This window comes from Phasianus colchicus, chromosome 7 (assembly GCF_987193195.1).
Source record: "Phasianus colchicus chromosome 7, bPhaCol1.hap1.1, whole genome shotgun sequence".
NCBI lineage: Eukaryota > Metazoa > Chordata > Aves > Galliformes > Phasianidae > Phasianus > Phasianus colchicus.
Genome location: NC_143442.1, coordinates 10,454,321 through 10,476,632, shown reverse-complemented (window position 1 = coordinate 10,476,632; position 22,312 = coordinate 10,454,321). Strand labels below are relative to the sequence as shown.

General features: G+C 43.4%; 1 protein-coding gene across 9 annotated transcripts in view; it reads right to left on the bottom strand.

Moving 5' to 3' along the window:
- The window catches only part of SEMA5B (semaphorin 5B), a 248,524-nt gene that overhangs the window by 148,993 nt on the left and 77,219 nt on the right, over positions 1 to 22,312 (bottom strand). The gene's annotated exons all lie outside the window — the stretch shown is intronic.

Here is a 22,312-nt window from a genome sequence, read left to right as displayed (position 1 = left end):
GCATGGAATTGTGGAGCAAAGAAAGATCTGCTGTTGTCTTTCTAGAGTGGTGAAAAACTGCAGCTCTACTGATGCAGATCCCCCAAAGCTGCTGGAAAACCAGAGCACAGAAGGTAAGCACAGAGAGCAACAAGCATTAACAGAGTTTCTACTGGGGAGCACTCTGAGTCCACACACAGGAGCTGCACTGAAGCTTTGAACACAACAGAAAAAGATTCAGCCTGCAGGTGAGGTTGCCTGGATAGTGACAGCTTTGTGCTCACAGCACGGCTGAGAAATTGGCCACTGCACCACTGGCAGAGGTGCTCAATGACTTGTTATCCTGCCCCATGACACTGCTGATCGTGCTGGATGAAAACAGATCCCAGAGAGGGCCCCAGACAGACCTCACTGTGGCTTTCCACTTCTTAAAAGGGGCTTATAATCAGGAGAAGGAGCGACTTTTTATGCTGTCTGACAGCAATAGCACTAGGGGGAACAGTTTTAAACTATAAGAAAGGAGATTTAGGTTAGATGTTGGGAGGAAATTCTTTACTCAGAAGGCGGTGAGGTGCTGCAGGATTCTGCCCGAAGAGCTGTGGGTGCCCCATCCCTGGAGGTGCTGAAGGCCAGGTGGGATGGGGCCCTGGGCAGCCTAAGCTGGTGGGGGGCAACCAGCCCACAGCAGGGATTGGAGCTGGGTGGGCTGTAAGGTCCCTTCCACCCCAAGCCATTCTGTGATTCTATGGTGACCCAATGCACACACATAACCACTGCAGCTCATGCAGGCTGCCTTCAGTAAAATGTCCTCCCCAAAACACCAGCTGTGGAGGCTGTATCTCTTCCTCCTGCACTACAAACCCAGCCAGGAGCACCCTGTCTCCTACCAGACAGCAAGTAACACTCCAAGTGCAAAAGCTCCTTTTTATAAAGTTTTGCACAGCAGAATGAAATCTTGCTTCGTTTCCAGGAGCCACCTGCCAGAACGGACACAGAGCGGTCTGCCTCATAGGTGATGTCAGGGCTGGCAGCGCTCGCATGACGCTCTCCAGGCAGATATTTCAGACTGATGCTGACATCCTACATGCTGAAGTCTTATAGCCAAGACATCTGTATGAATTCTGTGTTACTTCTCTGTTCAGTAGGTGGTGGGTCATGAAATTACAGGAAGTCGAGTGGCCCCCATCTTCCATGCTGTTATTAGATCAAACTGAGCGATTGCTCTGCTGGCTCAAGTATGCAGGGATAAAGAACAAAGTCCCAGCCACAGACATAAGTAAAAGCAGCACAACTGAAAGCAGAACTAGGTTAGTTAAGTAGCAAGGAAAAAAAGCACACCTATTCTTCATTTAAGGTTCTGTGGTAAATCAGAGGCTCACTGATCTTCACTGTTTCATGATAGAGCGTAAGAGCTCAATAACAAAGCTATTTTAATTCTGAGCAAATTAAGATGTGCATTATTGTAATATTTGCCCACAGAATTGCACAAATAATTTCCTAAATTTATCCAATTAAAGGAAAAGGCTAGACTGCATGGACTGTATTTGCTAAATGTAACGAAAACGGAGAATTTCCACTCTTCCACTTCAATTCACAGTGACCTCCTCTGACACCACGCTTGGCCAAGCCAAAGCAGCAACGTGTGCTTCCACCTCTGACAAGTCACTTCTCACAACAGCCATGAGCAACATGACACTACCTCAGCTTTCTCATCCCACTGCAGGGCAGCAGCCTGCTCCAATGGGCGTCAGAAGAACTCCTTCATGCCACATTGCAGTCTCTTTAACTTCCTTAAAGCATCCAACACTAAAAACTAAAATAATAGCAGTGGATACCTGGTGCAGCCACGCTCACTTTTTTCATCTACGTGGTATTTGCATTCATTCACAAAGAACCACCCCACCCAGCACTGCACAACCTAAGCAGCTCTGCGGAATAGACTCAGTCCTGCTCAGCCCTGCATACGATGAGCACAGTTATCAGCCAGCTTCCAAACCTGCCTCTGTATTGCTACTGAATGCCTCTGAAAAGCAGGAGGAAAACACATTTTCCCCTCTACATAAAAGGAAGAGCTTGAGTTGGTCTGAGACAGACAAAAAAAAAAAATGTTGTAACTTGGAAACTGGCTGGCTTGAGTGGGTGAGCATTAATCAAGGATAAATGAGAAATATCAAGGTATGCATTGTGCTGTTGGTCTGGATCACGCTTTGATGTTTAATACTGCCAAACATATTCACTAAAATAGGAAATGCCTCAAGGATGTGGATCTCTCAGCACCAAAAGAAGTTAGCCGAGGCAAGAAGAATAAAAGCCTATGATAGAAGAAAAAAAACCATGCATACAGAAAATCCAGCAGTTTGAAGAAGTGCTACATTTACTCAGGGGAATGAGGTAGAGTGAAGCTGAGTGCATTCAGGGTCTGTGATGAAAGAGTTTCAGTGACTCCCCCTTCTCCACTCATCCAGTCCTGACAGACAGGGACAAAATGAATAAAAATCAAATCCACAGAAGGAAAAGGAGATGCAAGATTCGTCATTAGCTTTCATGTCCTTGGGGAAGGGGTGCAGCAGAGTGGCCGTCCCTGCCCACGTGCTGGGTGGGAGGGAGAGCTACCCACCAAGTGGGAAACCAAGGTACCAGACAACCAGGCAGGAGCTGGAAGCTTAAAAATCAACCAGCTGCTTTATTGGGAATCAATTCCACTCCCTTAGGAGAGACATAACATAATGGAAAGACTTAGATCCAGAAAAGAGCCCTGCTCCTGAATTCTGTACAAGAGGGCAGCATTAAAGGACACCCTCCGGCAGTGACTCAGAATAAAAATGGCCCAAATCAGGCTGAGATGGAATAAAAGCAGGTAGCACATTTTCATGCTGCCACTGAAATGAACAGTCTTAATTCCTCTGATCAGTTCATCTGCCTCTCAGACACGGTGTTTCTCGGCTGTCATCTTCTGATCTGAATCAGATCATTTTACCGCCTTCTTTGCAAGAATGCAGTTCTGCACTTCCTTCTGTTCTTCTCATAACTTGTCTTTTGGACTTTGTCACTGACCTTTTCTAGGCCAGTTCCTCCACGATATCCCACTCCATCCTCTCTTGTTTCCCTCCAACAACAGCCATCTATAACCAGTGCTCCTTTAGATTTGGCCATAAAATAACACAGCAAGTAAAGCCATGACTTGATGTGACATGGTGAGGCACTGGTACAGGCTGCCCAGCGAAGTTGTGGGTGCTGGCTGGGAGGCAACGTGCTCGAGGCCTGGCTGGATGGGGCCCTGGACATCCTGATCTGGTGGTTGACAACCAGCCCATGGTGGGGGCTTGGAGCTCGATGGTTTTTATGGTCCTTCCAATCTAAGCTATTCTATGATTCTAAGATTAGGTGCATTCACTAGAGACACAGCTTTCCTCTTCTTTCCTCCTTCCCTGACTGCTTACAGCTCCATCCTGCCTGCTGGAGCTCCACCATGTGCCACCTTGGGCCATGTATCTCTTCTAAGCTGGAAAGCCCTGGTCTGTTCTACTCAATCACCAAAAGCTGGAAACACACCTGGGGACAAGCCTTACCTGTTCTCTTACAACCAAATATTTTCTCCCTCAAAACTCTGCCTGGCACAAAGTGAAGGCTGAAACAACACTACCACCCCTCCCAAGTTTGGCCAATGCAGGCAGCCTCAGTGCACACAATGCCCTACAAACGGCCAGCCCAGCTCAGGGAGCAGCAGCAGCAGCATTGCAGGTACTGGCGTGCCTTGAAAGCTTCACAGTACAGATGATAAAGGCTTCATGCTCACATCTGCAGAGCGTCATTTTGACTCTGGTTGCAGCAGAGACCTGGGCTTGTTACAGTGCAACAGAATTTCACTGAACACACATGAGGTTCTCTGTGCTCTTTGCCCTTTTTGGCAAGAAAAGACACTTTTGATAGCTCGGCTGTTTAATAAAGAAATTCCTCAGAGGGTCTTCGCTGAGAACATGCAAAAATTCACTGACAGCTGCTGTGACGGTTGTTCATTCTGGGGATAGAATTCATTATTCAGACAGGAAGCATTTGAGGAAAAGGTACAATTCATTAAAAGCAGGCCCAGTTCCAAAATGTACATTATAGTACAACACGTGGCACAGAGACAGCATACTTCCATTTCAGCTACCTACACAGGCAACCAATATTCCTGCTGCTGTGTAAAGCAAAGACGTTGCAATGAAACTGAGTCCCACCACTTGCAGTTCTTCAAAACTACACCACTGTGATACATTCCTCTCTGAAAGACACATCCTGCTTTGGTGCAAAGCCAAGCCAGATCTTTGCATTCCTCATCCCATCCTTAAAGCAGCTGTCAGACAGAATGCTGTCTCTCTGAAGCGCTCCCTCAGCACAGCATCACTGAAATGCAGTCATTGTCATTGTCACTGTCACTAGGAAAGATCTCCAAGATACAGCAGGGAAAACTGAGTCACAAAGATGCTAAGCCATCCACTTCAGAAATTCCTGCTGTCTGAGCAGTAACAATTTTACTTGCTTTACAAAGACAATGAACCTCCCTTATACCCCTCCTCTCACCCATATCAGCAGACACACCTGAGTGCTTTCATGTGCACCCACGTATTTCTGTCCTCGCATCATACTACAGAAACATCTAGTTTGTTTCATGCACTGTATCCTAAAGCTCCATCCCCACTGTAAGGTCCCATGCATGGGCATTGATGGGCAGCCACCAAACCCCAGAGTCCGCCAGCACCCAGGGAAGGGTTGAAGGGGGAGAACTAATGCAAAGCGATCCCATGCAAGCACACTGACACACATGCCTTTCTTGCTCTTGCTGTCAAGGCCTTTTGCCCATCCTAGGCCCCAGATGAGTCAGTACAATAAATCTGGCAAAGTGTCAATGATATTTCACAAAGGTTCACAGGAGGATGTATGCACCAAAACCCTAGTGGTACAGATGGGCAGTGCCTGGCTCAGCAACATGCACACTGACAATAAACGTCCATGTATGGGTGGAAGAACTGATGGTTGGTCACAGCTGTAACAAGAGTCCCAGATTTCGTGCACTTGGGAACTGAAACCTCGCTGCTGCGCTGAGCATCGGACCTTCAGAAAGGGAAGAGGGCAATGCCTGCCTGTAAGGGGGAGTGGTCTGCAATTTTTCACAATTAGAATACTCAGCAACAGTTGAATGGGTTTATATCTGAAGTATCAGAAAGAATACTTTTTTCTGCCTTCAGAGAAAATATCATCCTAAGCGCTAATTTTTATTTAAGCAACTGGAGAGAGCAGTCTAGAATGAAATTGCCATCTGAATCTTAATTATACCTTCACATTGAAACACTATATAGAGAATTACATGTAAGATTAAAAAAAAAAAAAAGAAGTGATATTAACATATAATGAGCCTCATCAATTACCATGGATCAGGAAAAGTAGCCCTCATATTATTGAAATGGTTTCATTTGCATGACTGGATGATTCAGATTCTCCTTGGTCATTCATTCAAATCTCTGCAGAAGTGACAGCCACAGACAAACGGTCAGCAGAAGGCCTTGCCTTAAAATAACATTATATACCCTGTTAGTTACCCTCTGGTTTTATAGCAGGGAAATTCAAAAGACTTTCTACTGCAAGCCTAGGGAGGAACACAGACCTCTATCCATTAGAGCTAGAGTATACGTATATAAAATTAGTAGGATTTTTACAGTACAGGATTATGTAGAACAACTTGCATATCTGAGTTAAGTTTCCCATAGATTCAGCCACTTATCAAAGCAGGAAATTTATTGTAGCAGCATTGCAAGGGATAGACTCGAGGACAGAATCATTTGTACAGGAGCCCAAACAATTAACAAGCAAATACAAAGCCAACACAAAACAGAGCTGAGGCTCATGTTTAGCCACACTTTGGGCACTGGTGATGAGCAGCTGGCAGACCTTAGTCTACCTAAGCGTATATAGGTAAGACAGAGATATTTGCTCCAGTTTTGCAAATTGTTCCATCCTTACCTTTATTGCAAGTTTCCCATGGCTGTAACGACATCAGTTGATGATGACAAACAGCAGGACAACTTGTACAAAGATACAAGTCAGGAGCTGCTCAGCATTGCTATGGACATTACATTTATCCTCTTCATTTTAATATTCCTACTCAAGAGTTGCATTATTTCCCTGTTTTGTGGGGATGTTAGGAAAATCCATTTAATACTGCTGAGCAGATTAAGATGTTGGATGAATATCTATCAATAAGCTCACTCTGATTTTAGTACCACATACATACACAGGCCAATCTTCAAGACACTTCTGATGACCAAGAGTGACCGATTACTTTTAATGAAAACTATTTAGAAACACATTTGAGTCAGGTACCATTCATTCATTTCCAGATTCAATCAGCAAAGGAGTGGGGGAAGTTTGTTTCCTTTGCTGCAGATTAAAGGTTGCATCTGCATGGAAAATTAATCACTTTCTGCTGTCAAAAAATGCTCTAAAAGGAAAACTGATGGATTGACACAAGGTTGATGTACAATAAACAGATACCCACAGGCCTGCAAGCACTTGTAAAGATTAGGGATGAAAAGGGATGCTCTGGAGGTACGTGGAAATACCATCACAAGAAATGAAATGAAGAAAACAGAGGAGAAATCTTATTTTAAAAATGCACTGTGGGGTGTTCATTAGAGACTGGGACAGGGATATACTTCCAGAGGAAGCTGTGAAAATTCCACCACTCACAACTGGATGTAAATGAACCAGACAAAGCATCTGAGAATGTATTATCTTATGGGTTTTTTTTTTGTTTGTTTGTTGTTTTTGTTTTTTTCAAGAAAACCATAGAGATGACCTAAAAATCTCTCTTTCTGATATTCTAATCCACAGCAGAAATTATTCTGAGCCACTGGTCCAGCAAAGCACCCCACTGAACCCAAGATGCTAGCACAGGCCAGATGAGGGCAGGCAGCATCACTCACAAGCCCAGCTGCACAGAAAAGAGCCTGCAGTCATTTTTCACCTTTAAAAACTATCTGTCTAACAAAGCAACTGCCCAGCCGGGTCCTAGCTTTAAATCAGAAAGGTATCAGGACATCCACTGCATCCTTGTGGTCCACATGCATCCTTTTGCCCTGTGTCACTGCTGTCCCTGCAGTGTCCTTGCGGGCAGCTGATGACCAAGCACAGATAATGACTCCAATTAGGAGGTGTGAATGTCGTTCCACTCCCCCTGCTCTCTTCTAGGTCAATATGAATGTGTTTGAAAACTACTGGCACAGCAAGTTAACAATAATTCAGATTTAATTTGCACTCTGTCATCTCTGTTTTTTTTTCTATAGGCTTTAATAGTTTAAATTAACAGTCTTAAGTGCTGTCTATATTACTGAGGCACATCATGCGTATTTCAGATTTGAGCATTTGCATGGCACAAAATATTTCATATTTATATTGTGCCTTTCATGTTAAAGATGTTTAAAAGTGTCCTGATTACATCTGTACAAGAATCAATTCATCCATCACTGCAAGCCACCTCTAGGCTGGAAACTTGATCAGACTTGAATAATTTAGGATGCTAAGTCCCCTTTGCTTTAGGCACCCTGCTCTGATCAGAAGAAATCTCCCCAAAATGTCACAGAATCGTAGGACCATTAAGGTTAGAAAAGACCACTAAGATCACCTAGCCCATGTGTCAACCCATGTCCTGTTCTCAGGGCCCTGACAGCAATTGACAGTTGTGCATTACCATGTGGTTCCCAGCTGGAGCAGTGCCTCACTAGCATCCAGGGTCCAAGGAAAGTAGCATGAAAGTGGGTGGGTAGAGAACAAATGTGTCAAATTTAATAAAGATCCTCTTTATTTTCGAGTGCATTATCATCCATGATCATCACTTATTAAAAGCCTTTCATTTATAAAGTCTTTAAAGCTTAGTTTGATAACCTGCAATCATTACTTGAATCACAAAATTTGCTTTTATTATATTGTGTAAATGAAGCACTGTAGCATTTAATGTAAATTATTTTTTCTTCTCACTCCTTTATCGCTATTTCTAAAGCCGTTGCAATCAGATACTTTTCTCAATCTACCCTAAAAATGCAGAGCACAATATCTATGTCCCAAAGTAATGCTGTTCCTGGGGTCTGAGTACAAACATAATAAGCCAGCCTTTTCCAAGTACTTCCTGCCAAGACACCCAACTGGACTATTCAGACCATCATCTCTTCCCAGGCTCAGGCTCTAGGTTCCCATATATGCAGGAGATATCATAGAACGCCTTGGGTTGAAAGGGACCTTAAAGATCATTGCAACCCAACACCACTGCCATGGTGAGGGGTTAGCCCTCACCAGCTCAGGCTGCCCAAAGCCCCACCTTGAGCACTCCCAGGAACAAAGCATTCACAGCTTCTCTGGGCAGCCTGAGCCACTGCCTCACTGCCCTCTGACTGGAAAAGGAGCTTTCCATTATTAAGACACTATCTCAAAGAGATTTTCCTTTCTCATCAAAGTAAAAATTCTGAGATGGAAATGATATAGGTCCAAACTGAGAACCCAACATCACCGATGGCATCTCCTACTGTTACAGAAGAAGGCACGATGGTAACGAATCATCAATCAGACTTGTGGCTGCAGGACTGGTCAAGAAGTCAGGACAGTGAGAAAGACATTTGTCACCAATGGAGGACTTCCCTATTCCATTGAGCTACCAGAAAACCACCAGGTCCAGCAATCTGCCTGGGTATATGTCACAGAAATGCTTATCAAACCCAAACATCATGCTCGCATCTATCAGCACCTTCTGCTTCCAAATTATGCCTCTAAAGCCCTGGTAGGACTTGTGGCAGCAGTTCACCTACCCTCCACTGAGACCAGTCCTTCTCTGAGACAAACCAAAAACATTGGAACACCTGGAGTAAAATCAGAAGGAAAAACAGAACAGGAGGAAAATTAAACACTGGAAAGTGGTCCAAACTGCAAAGCTGAGAAATGCAGATCCAAAATCTGGAGCAATTCTAATCAGGGTTTTGGTTCTGGCTCATCTGTAATTAAAATGAAGTACAAATCTGCCTGAGACAGTCAACAATCTCAGCTGTTTTCGAGATCTGGCTTTCATTAATTTCATTAACATCTTAAATGCATTCTTATTGCTTGTTCTTATGCTGAAGAGCAAGCGAAATAACAACGCACCATGAACCAGTTTATCTTTGTCTTCGCAGAGGAGCAGATGTGGTACCAGTCTCAGGGGCACGCAGGTCCTTTGCATGGAAAACATCAGCAAAAGGAGCTGTGAGCATGGAAATTTTCAGCCTAGGAAATAAATAAATTGAAACCAACACTTTCATCCGTGCCTCAAGCACTCTGGGGAGCAGCACCTGCTTTACTAGTATTCATCGGTGTGACAGTCTCAAGTTGTAATATGCCATTGTTGTTTGAGAGAAATAGTCCAAAAGGCAGAAATCCTACTGAGCTCTCCATACCTGAGCTGGGACAACTCCTGCCAAGAAAGGCATTGGCAAACTGCACTCACCAAAGGCAAATCCAACAGGGCTGGGAGGGTAAGGAAGCCACTTACAATGGATGTGGTCTGTCAGAGCATGGAGACTCTGGACAAGCCTTTTGATCGACTTCCACTTGATCAAAAGGCTTGCACCAAACTTCATCTCTCATCCAGAGGCAGATGAGTTACCAGCGGGGTGAGCTAGAGGGTGCTGCAATATGCTAGGGCCATAGGCTCAAACTGTGCAGTCCTGCTGTTCAAAATCTCCTGGAATAAATTAACTGCTGGGGCTGCGAGGATGCTGATTTGCTCTAGTTGGCATAAGCAGATATTTTGGTACAAGGGAGATGATGCTTCCTGAGACCTGTCATCCTCCAGTGTTCACATCCACTGGCACGATCCATAACAAAAGAGATGAAAGAACAAAATAGACTTGCTCTAAATATGACTTCTGTGTCACAAATTAAAATTCTTTTTAATTAAGCCAACTTGCATACGTTATAATCCGCCCATAAAACTTAGTATCACCTAAAAATTCCCATCAAATGCAAATTTTCCTGTGATTTATTTGTGCCATTGTGAGATGAGGAAAAAGCACACAAAGCAGTGGGAGCTGCAGGCTGAAGTAAACAGTGTGTCACAATATGCGAAACAAGGGAAGGACACAAAAAACAAGAGAGAGAGAGAGATGGAGGGGACAAACTCTCTGGCTGGAAACTTGTTGTTGCATGTTTAGAACCAAAGAGGAGTGGAAAGCTTGCAGAGGAATTTCTACATGTAACCTACTGACTCTACCCTATTTCCACTCCCAGCATCGCTTCCATTTAGCAAGCAGACAAAAAAATTGTTTTGGGGGGGTAGAGGGAGGATTAGATTTGTGGTTTGAAAGGTCATTGCCTAAAACGAGCCCGGCAGCCAGCAGAAGGGAGCCCTGCAGTTGGTCAGCTCGGCGTATCCCACACATTGAGGAGCCTGGCAGTGAGGTAATCCCCCAGGAATGTGTGCGCGGTTGGATGGCTGTGAAAAGAGAGCGGTCAGCTACCAAAGCTCAGTGCTGAATATTCACGTCACACACACACAATCATTTTTCTTGTTAAGTGTAGAGAAGAATAGGAACATTATAAATGCGGTATCTTTTCTGGCTTCAAGTTTAGCTGCTTTAGAAAGATCTGCTCCCTCCTTCTCCCCCCTTCACCAGCTGTGCTCCACCTCCATCCCTGAACCAGATCTGCACGCGTGGAGCTTTAATGACATAAAAAAACAGGGGGAAATGAAGCCTAATGGAACTTAAGGCAAAGTGCGAGAAGCTTACAAGAGAATGGTGCAGCAAATTGGGATAAGTGTTTAAAAGTCACTTGTCCATACAAAAATGGCACCTTATTGAAAGCATAACCCCCTGCTTGGGCCATATACCACATCCATGTCACATTACCCAAAGCAACTGTTTACCTCTCTGCACACTGAAGAGTCATTACAGCAGCAGATTAAATTTGCTTGATCAGTGCCCTGGCTACTGAAAATATCTCTACCTGCCCCAGGCACTTTGCAATGGGTTGTCAAAGCAGGAGTGAGGATCAGGTGTCCCTGCCCAAAACTCACACACCTCAGTGAAGAGTCTCCCACTCATTTTGTTAAGCTCTAATCAAGAGGAAAAATAAGTATTATAATACTTCAGTTTTCTCATTAATTACCAATGAGACTAGGCAGATATGTTCCCTTTTTATTTTTCTTTTCCCTTTTTGTCTGCTTCAAGCCCCCCTGCACCAGCATTTTTCTTCTTCATTCTATATGAGCCTGTTCATCCCATACTTTGCCCTGGGACCTCATCCTTGTGCAGTTTTCCTGCATGGAAGCAATGCAGCAACTGCATAGAAGTCATTTCCAAACTAATGACATCTACAAGAGAGGAGAGAACTAGCCTGACTGTGACTCCCCTTTGAAAATAATACTTTTTCCATTTTCTCAAACTGTATGCACTTGTACTCACAAGACTACACTGAGTTTCTAGGTCAGTAGACTCCTGATTATGATTAGTTTGAATGACACATCTGAGCATGAATCTCTTCTCTTATGGGAAACAACCAGTTCAAACATAATTCTTGACCCACTCTAGACCATTAAACTCCTTGTTTGACAAAAAGAGAGAAAGAGGAGTGGGACAAAAGTTGTCAATCCACTTCAAAGCTTCTACTGCATTTCTGGGTAAGCAAAATCTAAAAAGCCTTCATGTATACTCTCAGAGAGATGAAAACTCTTTGGGAACAAACTGTCTGGATCTAAGAAGCAGAAGACTCAAACAGGTTCTTTGTATCAGAGACAAGAACACAAATTTATTGTAAATTTGTTACAAACATTATCCTTCAGCTTCTAAACATGTCCTCATAGCTGTAAATAACTCCAGAGCAGAGAACTACAACAAGACACAGCACTGGAAACAGTTGTGGATACTGTCACATTTCACCATCAAAAGATACTGAACTCTCCACAGATATTAACTGACCAAACCTGATAAATCTGAGTTGCATTAAATCAAAACCCAGCAATTCACCAGTGGGAGAAGTGAAATACAGCACAGTTAAGGGACTTCCTAGGGTCCTTCCACAAATCTGTGACTGTAAGGCACAATTCTCTTATCCGTTGAGGAATTTAACTTCCATACAAGATCATATCTGAAGTTTTATCTCGAAGCACTTCATAACAGGATGTGAATGGCCTGCTTCATACAAGGAGGACCACTCTTTCTGATCGTGTTAATGAAGGTTATTAACTCCCATGGACAAAAGGTGCTTGCAGGGCTTCTATCATTATCCACATGATGACAGCTAAGTCTGCTCATGATTGGACTCTGAGCAAGGCTGTCCCCACTGGAATTCCTGCAGATGGTCCACCTCCCACACAAAACATCCAGGAAGCTGATTTTAGAAAAGTCCACATGACATTACTTTTATTCTTTCCAAACCAATGCAGTTGCACACGTTTGGAAGGAGACAATCAGGGGCTGTGGTTAAAAAAAAAAAAATTACACTACTAAAAAGTTATTTTCCTTTCAAATATCTTACCAAGTTCATTAATACCTTCTGCTGTTGGTGAAATGATCCCCCATTAACATTTCAATTTATTATTGCTGCTCCATTAATGAGACCACAAAAAATGGAAATGAAGCCTATAAATACGCTAAGAGTTAAAGTCAGGAATCGTAACAGCATGCACACTTTATGAGTAATATCTCCATACTGCTAGCTAGCATTCAAAACAGCAAGGAAGGATGGCTGTGCAGCACAAACATTCAGCTTAGCAAACAAAGACCCAAAAAGCCCAAACAAAAGAACACCATAATTCCTGACACTCTACATGGAGATCTCAGCAGAGTCAAGTATGCCTTAACTCCTGCTGTAGCAGACAAACGAACTGCATGCAGTTCTCTGCTGAAACGTGACTGGGGAAGAACTTTCTCAGTGAAGGTCATTGGGACTGTTAAACTTCAAAGCAAATGCTTTGGGAGGAAGGATTTCTGTCTGCATCCTTTCTTAATAAAGCCTCCCTCCCCACTCTAATTGCCAACACCTCACACAGTGCTGGGGGAACTGATCCCCCTGGTAGCACCTCATGTCCTCCAGGCAAACAGACAGGCTACAAACAGAGTGTGGCCATCATGGGAGCCCCATTAAGATTCCCTTAAGAAACACATTGGCCTTGGCTACGAAGGCCAGGTAGCTTTTAAATCCATCAGGCTCCCACAGTTCCTCTGGTGATCTGTTCTTCATCCAGCTGTGAGTATTCTCCGTGGTCAAGAAAAATTCCTTATGCAAATGGCATTACCGCAACTCACATTTTCAATTATTAATATTCCACTTCTTGTCTTCCAAACTTTTTCAGAGAAGGAAGAAATCTTGTTCCCCTGGGAACAAAAGCACCGAATACAGCGCCTTGCTGAACCATGAAAGGAACAGTCCCTTCAGCACAAGGATGTCATATCACGTAGCAACATTTTTGTTTCTACATTTTACTTCTCTCTAGTGATTAAAAATGATCGACCCTACCCTGTTCTCTGTGCATAGCTGACGGCACTAGGCTTATGCTAAAGGAAATGTGGAGTCACACAAACACGAGCAGTATCATCTTGCAAGGAACAAACTTATAATTATTACATTGATTTTATAATTTATTTTCCAGGAAGCTCAGATTTCATGGCAGGAATTGGCTTTGCGCTGGGTCCCACTACATTGTGCTCCACACTGCTTTTAAGCACTAACAGCAGAAATGATCTAAATAAGCCAGCTTGCCATGGCAGTAATAACAGGCTTGGGAAAAAAATAAAAACCAACCCAGACACCTTCCGATGAAATAAAATGAAAACATAAAAAGCAAAACTATTTAATGAGAGCACAGACCACTTCAATAAGTCTAGTTATTTGATAAGCAGGCTGCCACCATCAGCCTTTCATCATCTGTGGAAATGCATGATGGAGCTTCCCTATTTACTTATGATTTCAAACCTTTTCCTTCTGATCAACGTTAGCATTTCTGCTCCAGCGCCTATAACGACACCAGTGCTAGCAGCTCGCCTCAATCCCACCTTTCAGAGCCAGTCTGAGCACTGACAGCCCGGCACGGCTCGGTGGCACATACATATGGCACACAGATTGGGTGGTTCGAGGCTGTTAAATGTACTTCCTCTTCTGAGTTTGCCTAAAGGGAAGGAAAACGGCCCCTGCTGAGAGTGTACGTACATAAAGCTGTAACAAATGTTTAATTTTAGCTGATCTGAAAGAGAATTAGTCTGTGCATTCTGCACTGCCAGTTCCTACTGCAGCTGCTCAAATGAGGCGGCTTTGGAGGGTTGTTAATTCCTGTATTAACGGTCAGAACTCCTCACCATTACTGAAACACAGGCTCTCGAGTGTGTTCCAGTCTTTCTTTCCCACACCTCTTTCAATTCTTCCATTATAAGCAGATAAAGTCATTATTTGGCTGAAAAGGACCTCAGTCCAACACGTACTTTATCTAGCTTTATGATCCAGTAACACTTTTTTTCTTGTGTAAACAAAGCTTGTTTCGATAAAGAAAGAATGAATGAAAGAAAGAGAAGAATTAAAAATGTACAGCAAGTTCCAGGGAAACTGCTGAAATGGCTACTGTGTGTGTGCACAGCTTGTGCTAAACCAGTTAGCAGCCACAGGAGGGAAAGCCTCCGATCTGATTTTTAAACTAGGCTAGTGAACACCATTTCACTCTCCATCAGAGCAGTTTTGAATGAATTATTTCTCTGCTACAGTTTGAAAGGGCAGTGTTGCCAGATGTTATGAACCTAAATCAATTTATGCAGAACGTGAAGCATCACATCAAATCGCATGTACCTTACACACTGCGCAGCCTTTCAGTCCCATGGCAGAAGCTTTGGTACTGAGCTTAGGGGTGCTATTGGAACAACCCCTCAAAAACTCCATGGAGATCTGATTCCCCTTGAACTAGAGCAAAGCAGAAAGTTATTCCATCAAAATCAGCTCTTCAGCACTAAACTTCAGCTCATTTATGCTGGCTAAGGCTCTAACTCCACTATCTACAGATTGGAAGATGCTAAGAAAGGACTATTTTTATATGCTTTAACATATATAAAGCATGTGATTGAAATGTAGGCAGAAATTCATCTCACCCTACTTTATTCACCTGCATGCTGGGCTAGGCAAGGCAGCAAGGCACTCAGCATCTCAGTGGGATGGGATCAGCACTGCCAAGGGTCAGCTGCATTGACCACATGAACCCCATCTGGCAAGTCACTCTCTGGAGACACTTCTCTCCTCCCCTGACTATACACCAAAACCACATTGGGTTAGATCACCCAGAACAGCTGTAATAAAGTGGTCTTATAGATAGGCAAAATTCTGATCCTCATCCCCCCATACTGTCTTTGTGCCATTATGAACCCACCAACTTTTGCAAGGTTATTCATAAAACTCAAATCCATTTGGTGGTAACACTAGCTCTGAAGTCATGCTCAACTGGACTGAAAGATGCTGAAGATGCTGTATAAAGGAGTTCCAACTTCTACAGAAGACATGCCCAAAAGGCAAGGGCCTTGTAGACTATCCTTTACATATGGCCTTTCATTTTTTTGTCCAGATTATAACTAAACGAAGTTGGGGCTGACAAAGGTGGTTGTCCCAGCCCCAGCTATCCCAAGTTTGTTTGTTTTGGTCTGACACAAAACAGAGAAATACAAAAAGCTGCACAAACCCCCATGGTGGGATGAACTACCCTGACTGTGGAGCAAAGGTAGATATTATTCACTCTTCACTGCACCACTTCCAGTGAATTTTGCTGGAGATTTCAGGAGTTAATAAGTCGCCTGCTTCTGTTTCAGACTTCAACAGTGTGAAGGCTGTATACAGAGAGGCATATGGAAACAGTATCTGATCTAAAGCTAGAAACAAAAGAGCTTATTTTCCCTGATCTGCTGAAGAATCCAGTAAGCCTCTTGGGCACATAGTTGAAACCCCAATAAGGACAGCAAAACCCTTCCTGGAATTGCAGGATCAGGAAGAAAGCAAGAAAGAAGAGGAAAAGGAGTTGTTAAATTGAGTGTGCTTGAGGAGAGCTTTAATCAAAGGCAATGCGTGGAGGTTTGGCAGACACTCCAGCCTCTCTAGCAGAGAATTGCGTGGATACATAGGGCAGGGAACTGTGACTGGGGCTGCTCCTGTTCTCATCTCAGCTGGGGCTGCATTTCAGCCTGGGATGCCCCTTTTCCCAATCTGCAAAATGGTTAGAAGTTCTTATGAACAGAACTTAGTAGATGAGAGCTGAGTCTGTATACAGCATCTCCAGACACAACTTCCCAGGGAGGCCAGCAGGGGCTTCCTTGCCAAAAGGATGGAAGTCAGAGCCCAGAGGTATGGGACAAAGCCATATAAGGATGAGATGACTACATGCCCTTCACCTGTCTCTGGAGCAGTGCAAAGTTATTCCAAAATTTCTTGCTACAAAGCAGAGCTCAGATACATTGCTTCTTTACAAACACAGACATTTCATCAGAGAACATCAAGAGAATTTGAGCCTTCATTTTGCCCTTAATAACAAAAAAGGCATCTCACAAAACAAACAAAATCCCTCGTTCTTTCATTAACCACAAATGTACTGCTTCCACTAGGGGCCAATTTTGCTCCAGTCCTCAGCTCCCATCCTGCCTTTCCCCTCCCCTACCTGGGGAACATGGCTGCCTCCAGAAAAGTTCAAAAAGGAGAAAAAGAAAGGAATAAAAGAAGTTAGCTCGTGTAGCCCAGAAATAACAAAACAAAACAAAAAAAAAGAAACCGTATGCCTTGCCCCTGGTGGCTCTGGGACTTGGAGCCAAACCAAGGCCAGGAGAACAGAATATTGCTCTTTGTGAGCCATAAATAAATAAATAAAGGAGGACTCCCTCTTAGCCTTTGGAATACAATTTCTAAGGAGGAAGAAATTCCCTGTGGAGTTTATTATGTGCAGACGGGAAGCGTGCCTCCTAGGGAACCGCAGTGGGGGTAGCTTTCCCCTTGGCGATTTCTTCCTTACCTCTCCATCACTTCTTTATTCATTCTGAAATCTCCCTCCCCTCCACTCCGCAATAAGCGAAGCCACACAATGGAACATGCAGGTAACTCTGGCTTCAGCCCCTCACAGCTACACAGCATCTCTCCTTTCCTATATAAACGATCAGTGTGTGGCCTGGGTTTCATTTGCAACTGTAAATGAAACAGGCCTACAACTGTGTTCATAATCCTCCTTAATTGAATTTCTGTGACAAAACCCAGACAAAATTATTGCCCTCAAGTTAACAGTTTGTACGAAGTAGCCAAGGGTTCCTGGGAAGCTTTAAAACAAATGCAGGACAAAACCAGAGACCACAAAGCAGTTATTTGGTGTTGGTACCACTTGTTTAAATGTTTATGTGAAAGAACAAGGTAATTTTAATGACCTTCCTGGCCTAGGAATCCAACAAAAGTCAAAAAGGTGAGAGAAAGAGCTTGGGTGCAAACCAACTGACCCTGCTCACACAACAACTACTGGAAGGAGGTGTCAGTCTGCTGGGGCTTTGGAAAGTGGAGCACCATTCCTAGCTTAGCTAAAAATGGATTCCCACCAATCCAGTAGGATCTGAAGCAACCCTTTGGTTTGCATTGAGGTTCACATCCCAGTGGAAGGGTTCTCTCTTTTAAAGTCATCCACTTCATCACTTCCTTCAACTCAATCATAAGTTACATGGTGAATATACAGAGCACTAATAGTGATGTCAGCCTGCTGGTAAAATGCCTACGCTTATTTTTAGAGTATGAGAAGCACCACTAAATGGAAGCAGGGATGCAAAAAGGGCACTGCCCTGAAGGGCACTCCCACTGCTTGCAGAGTACAAGAATTAAAGCTGATCATATTACCGAAAAATCAGTGTTTATTAATCTTTCAGATGATGCAGATGTTTTTTAGAAGGATTGGGCAAAGCTTGTGAATGGAGATGCCTGTTTGTAAGATCTAATTTTGCATCATATACCATGTACTTGGACATGCACCCTTTTTTACCCTAAAGTACCATGTTTTAGTCATCACTAATGTAAAGTAGCCAAGCTTACTTTACAAGGACCAAAGCAGAGTCTTCATGCCTCAATTCACACATATCTGATGGAAGCAGGGAAAAACGCGTCATCCCCAGGCAGTGCCTGCCTGGGTTACACCCCACATGCTCTCAAAAGTTAATATCCTTCCCAATTTAAGCAGGAGGCAAGGCTACGAGGGAACAGAGAAGGCTGAAGTAATGGAAAGAGAAATCCCATCATTTCTCAGCATGCGCCCATGTCTTGTGTCCCCAGTGCTCCCAAGGCAAAGTCAACAGAAACGTAGGTGTAGAGGAGGCTGGAAGGGCCTCACACAAAATTCTCTCCAATTTAATTACTAAGGATAGAGGTAAATGTTCTTAGAGGTAATTAAATGAGCAATACCATCCAAAGAAAGGCAGGCAGAGACCAGATCTCATTTCCACAGGTCTCCATGCAGCTGCAGGAGGGCTTGCCTCATCCCCACTCTTGCTCTCAATGCAAAGCCACCACAACAAGGAGCCCTCTGGGAACCCCCAGGAGAGGTTTCCAATGGCACTGGAGAAATACCCAGGTCCTACTGCCTTCCTCAGCAACTCTGCTGCTCCACACATTCCAGCTACTGCATTAACATCTGCTTTCGAGACATTTCTCACTAGTCCTTGGGCTCTGTGCCACTTTAAGCAACTTTTTAAGATCACCTCTTAATAGCCTGCAAGCTCTGGTTTTGCTCAGGCCACAAGCAAACCGCTCTGAGCGGCACCAGGGGCAAAGTGAGAGCAAAATCAGCAGATGTATACACACATACACACAGCCCAAGCATGCACAGAAAAAGGCACAAGGGGATAAATTCATCGCAGTACTTGCCACCAGTGGCAAAGGAAAGAAAAGGCAACATTTCTGAGAGTGATGAAACGTTTCAAGAAAAAGCAATATATTTTTATGTACTTGTAAAATCCATTGGCAATGACTTCTCTGGTTAATTGGTTTCATCTTATTAAACTAAAACCTATTTGTAAAATCCAGATATATTCAAGCAAAAGCTCAATTCCTGCACCAAAAACCAACAGCCTTTCAAGGAAGAAAATTAAGCAATGCAAACCAGTTTCCATTAGTCTGATGCACAGCACTCGCTGTGCATAAGAGAAATGAAATGGAGTGCTTGACTTTTCTAAAAATGCACTTCGGAAAAATCACAGCACTCATTTCCCTTGAAACTGCAGCCCTCTTCTTCCCCAGCTCTATGAAAACTGATGAAAGTTTTGGCCCAATTACACTGATTTATAAATCAGCCTTCTGCTATCTCTCCCTGCACTTGTCACGTTCAATTTCTTCCCCCTTATTAGACCACTCTCCTCCTTGTTAAATAGTCCCTCTGTCTAACTTGCCAAAGAACTGCCAATGGGCCCCCTCATTTTACAGAAGAACAGACCCTGCTTTTCCAACAGGAATGGGCCTCTAATGTACCATGGACACAGCACAGTGAAGCATAGTAATTTGCCTGTGTTAATGATGCTACTTCACAATGATCAGGAAAACAAAAATCTTTAATAGCTAAATGACACCCCATCCTTCTGCAGCCTCTTGAATTCAGTGCAAACTCAATGTCCTCTAAGAGATGAGCTGAAAGTGCCTACTATCTTCTTTTTTTCTTTTATTTTTCCTCTCCAAATTCCTAATCAGTGTGGAATCACTACAACAGGTGCTTGGTGCCAGGAGAATGACATTAAAAAAAAAGCCAAGGATTTTGAGATGTGTTAGCAGTTTAAAAAGAAAGGATATTAGAAGGGAAAAGAAAAAAGAAAAAGGCCACGTATGTAAATATTTTGGATATACTATACTACTACATGTGTGCATCATTTTCATCACTCAGTTATTCTGCTTTGCAGGAGAGATTTGTGCAAAGCATCACTCCTTATAAAGGTGAAAAGGGTAAGTCACCATGGGAAGGACAGAGGGGCAGTCTGCATGTGCCATTGCTTAATTCAGCAAAGCACTGAGCTCTTGAGTGCCAAATCAATCCTGAAAAAAGCTTTCATCTTCAGTCCTCATCAGAAGCTTTTTACTTCTTACTGTTGGGTTCCCCAGGCTGCCTAGGTAGGCAGAACACTGATTGCTTTGGCCAGCCAAAGCCTGGTTGCTCCAAGAAGTCAGTCTCCAAACACAGCATGCTAAGCTACACAAAGGGAAAAACACTGCTCTCATATGTGGCCAAACTCAGTGGGCAGAACTGCGCTGACTTTGATGGCATTGTTTGGTGTGCACCAGAAGGAACCAGGTATAATAAGCAATCATATGGAGCACGTTTGGTAATCTTTCAGCACTTATACATAGGTTTATGAAAAATGATGGACCAGTATAATTCACAATATAGCTCATACTAGCCAATGCCAGGCTCCTGTGGCAGTTTCTAAGGGCTCCTAAGACAGCTTCCAGTTGGCCAGTTGCAATTTTGCAGATTTCATAGCTGTGTGATTGACACACTTCACACATTTCTTGTCCAAAACTTCTCCTTTTGGTACAGCTGTTCAGAACAGGAGTGGCATTTGAGTTCAGCAGGCTGCATCAAGATAGAATTGCTGAGAAATGAGAACCAAACCATTTTGTTGCCACATTTATCCACAAACTCTTCAATTCATAATGTCCCACTTTTAACAAAACCTGGGACAAGACTCTAACTGCAATTAAGTGATTGCTTCCACCTCAGAGTGTCTGGTGGTCTTTTTTTTTTTTTTTTTTTTTTTTTTAAGATGATTCACCCTAGAGTTCATCAGTTGATTGCCTTATTGTCTTAGGAAATTAAATGCTTACCACAGGAAAAGTTTAACAACCTGAGTTGAAAACAAGCACCCAAGACTCCCTGAGTACCTGTTAATTCAATCTAGATTAGCACTCAAGGAAAGTACTAAAATCATCAAGGCAAAGCCACACACCGCATGTTAAAATTTCCCCCAGTTTTTGTATCCTGAAGCTCTTCTTTCCTGGTGTGCCTGGTTCAATTACAAATTGAAGATGCACATTCCAACAGTCAACTCAACATTTCTTTTGCAGTAAACATGGCTACAGCACTGGCAGCGCATCTTTGGAACGGACACAAGCAAAACAACGTTTGATTTCCCTTAGGGGCCAAATGATTTACAGTAATTTTAAGCATTTTCTGGATGAGTAATTTTGATACCTTTCATCTTCAGTTGTTGTGGACCTTGCCAAGCCAAGACTACAACACCAAGAAGCTGTTTTTTTATCAAAGCCAAGGGTGACTCTTCAGAGGCCTGAGATGCGCCCAGGCAATCTCTCTGAAGTCCAGGGAGCCAAGGACAAACTCCCACCTGCAACCAAGCACAGGTGCTTCTCTGGCAGGGCACTGCTCAAAGCTTCTTGACAATTTCAAAGAGGCATTCTGCCTTTCAGAGGCTGAGAGTGAAATAAGCCTTCTATCTTGGGACAGTGTTCAAGACAGCAACGGAACAGGCAGAGATGTTCTACTGAGAACTACACTTCTTAAATGCACTAGTATGTGAAAGCAAGAGAGCTCCCAGTACTGGTAATCCTGCCAGTGCCACCCCTCCCTGCAGGGTAGCAAAAACACTGGAAGCAAAAGTGAAGTCACAGAGTAGGTACACTGGCCACAGCCAGCTTCCACTGTGCCCAGGCAGATCCCCATGCATCAAAGCCCTAAACCATGCCGGGATGACATCAAAAGTGACTTGCTGCCATGGCTACATCCTCTTCTGCCATTGTCTAAAGACATCACAGTGCCAGAAAGGGAAGACCAGAAAAGCTGGAGGATCTGGCCTAACACAGAGTTTCATCTCCTGGCGTCTATCTTAAACCAAACTCTTAGTGTCAACACTATTGCTCATGCACAGAGTTGCTAACACCACTCAGCTCAGTGGGGTTGGTTCAAAGTTCTTGTCTTACCAACTTAGGTCACATGAATAATTTCCCCTCCAGGTTTTGCAAGATGAGTTCACAGGTGCCATCATTACATTCATTAATTCTAAAACAGTGGTATTTCTTTCCTTGCTACTTGCCAGGCAGATACAACATTGAGGCATGCAGCTATGAAGTGCAAACCACAGTTTCTATCACTTTGTTTTGTTATTCACTCTCCTTTTAGCATGAATTTTCCTTGGGCTTTCTCTTTTGATCTACTTCAGGAAAAATGGCCTCCACTATTGATTAAATTACAAATTCCAATGGCTGGTGATTGAGTTATATGATAACACCTGCCGAAAGCCATTGACTACAATTGAAATAAAAGGAAAAATTAGCGCTCTCTTCATTACAAATGGTT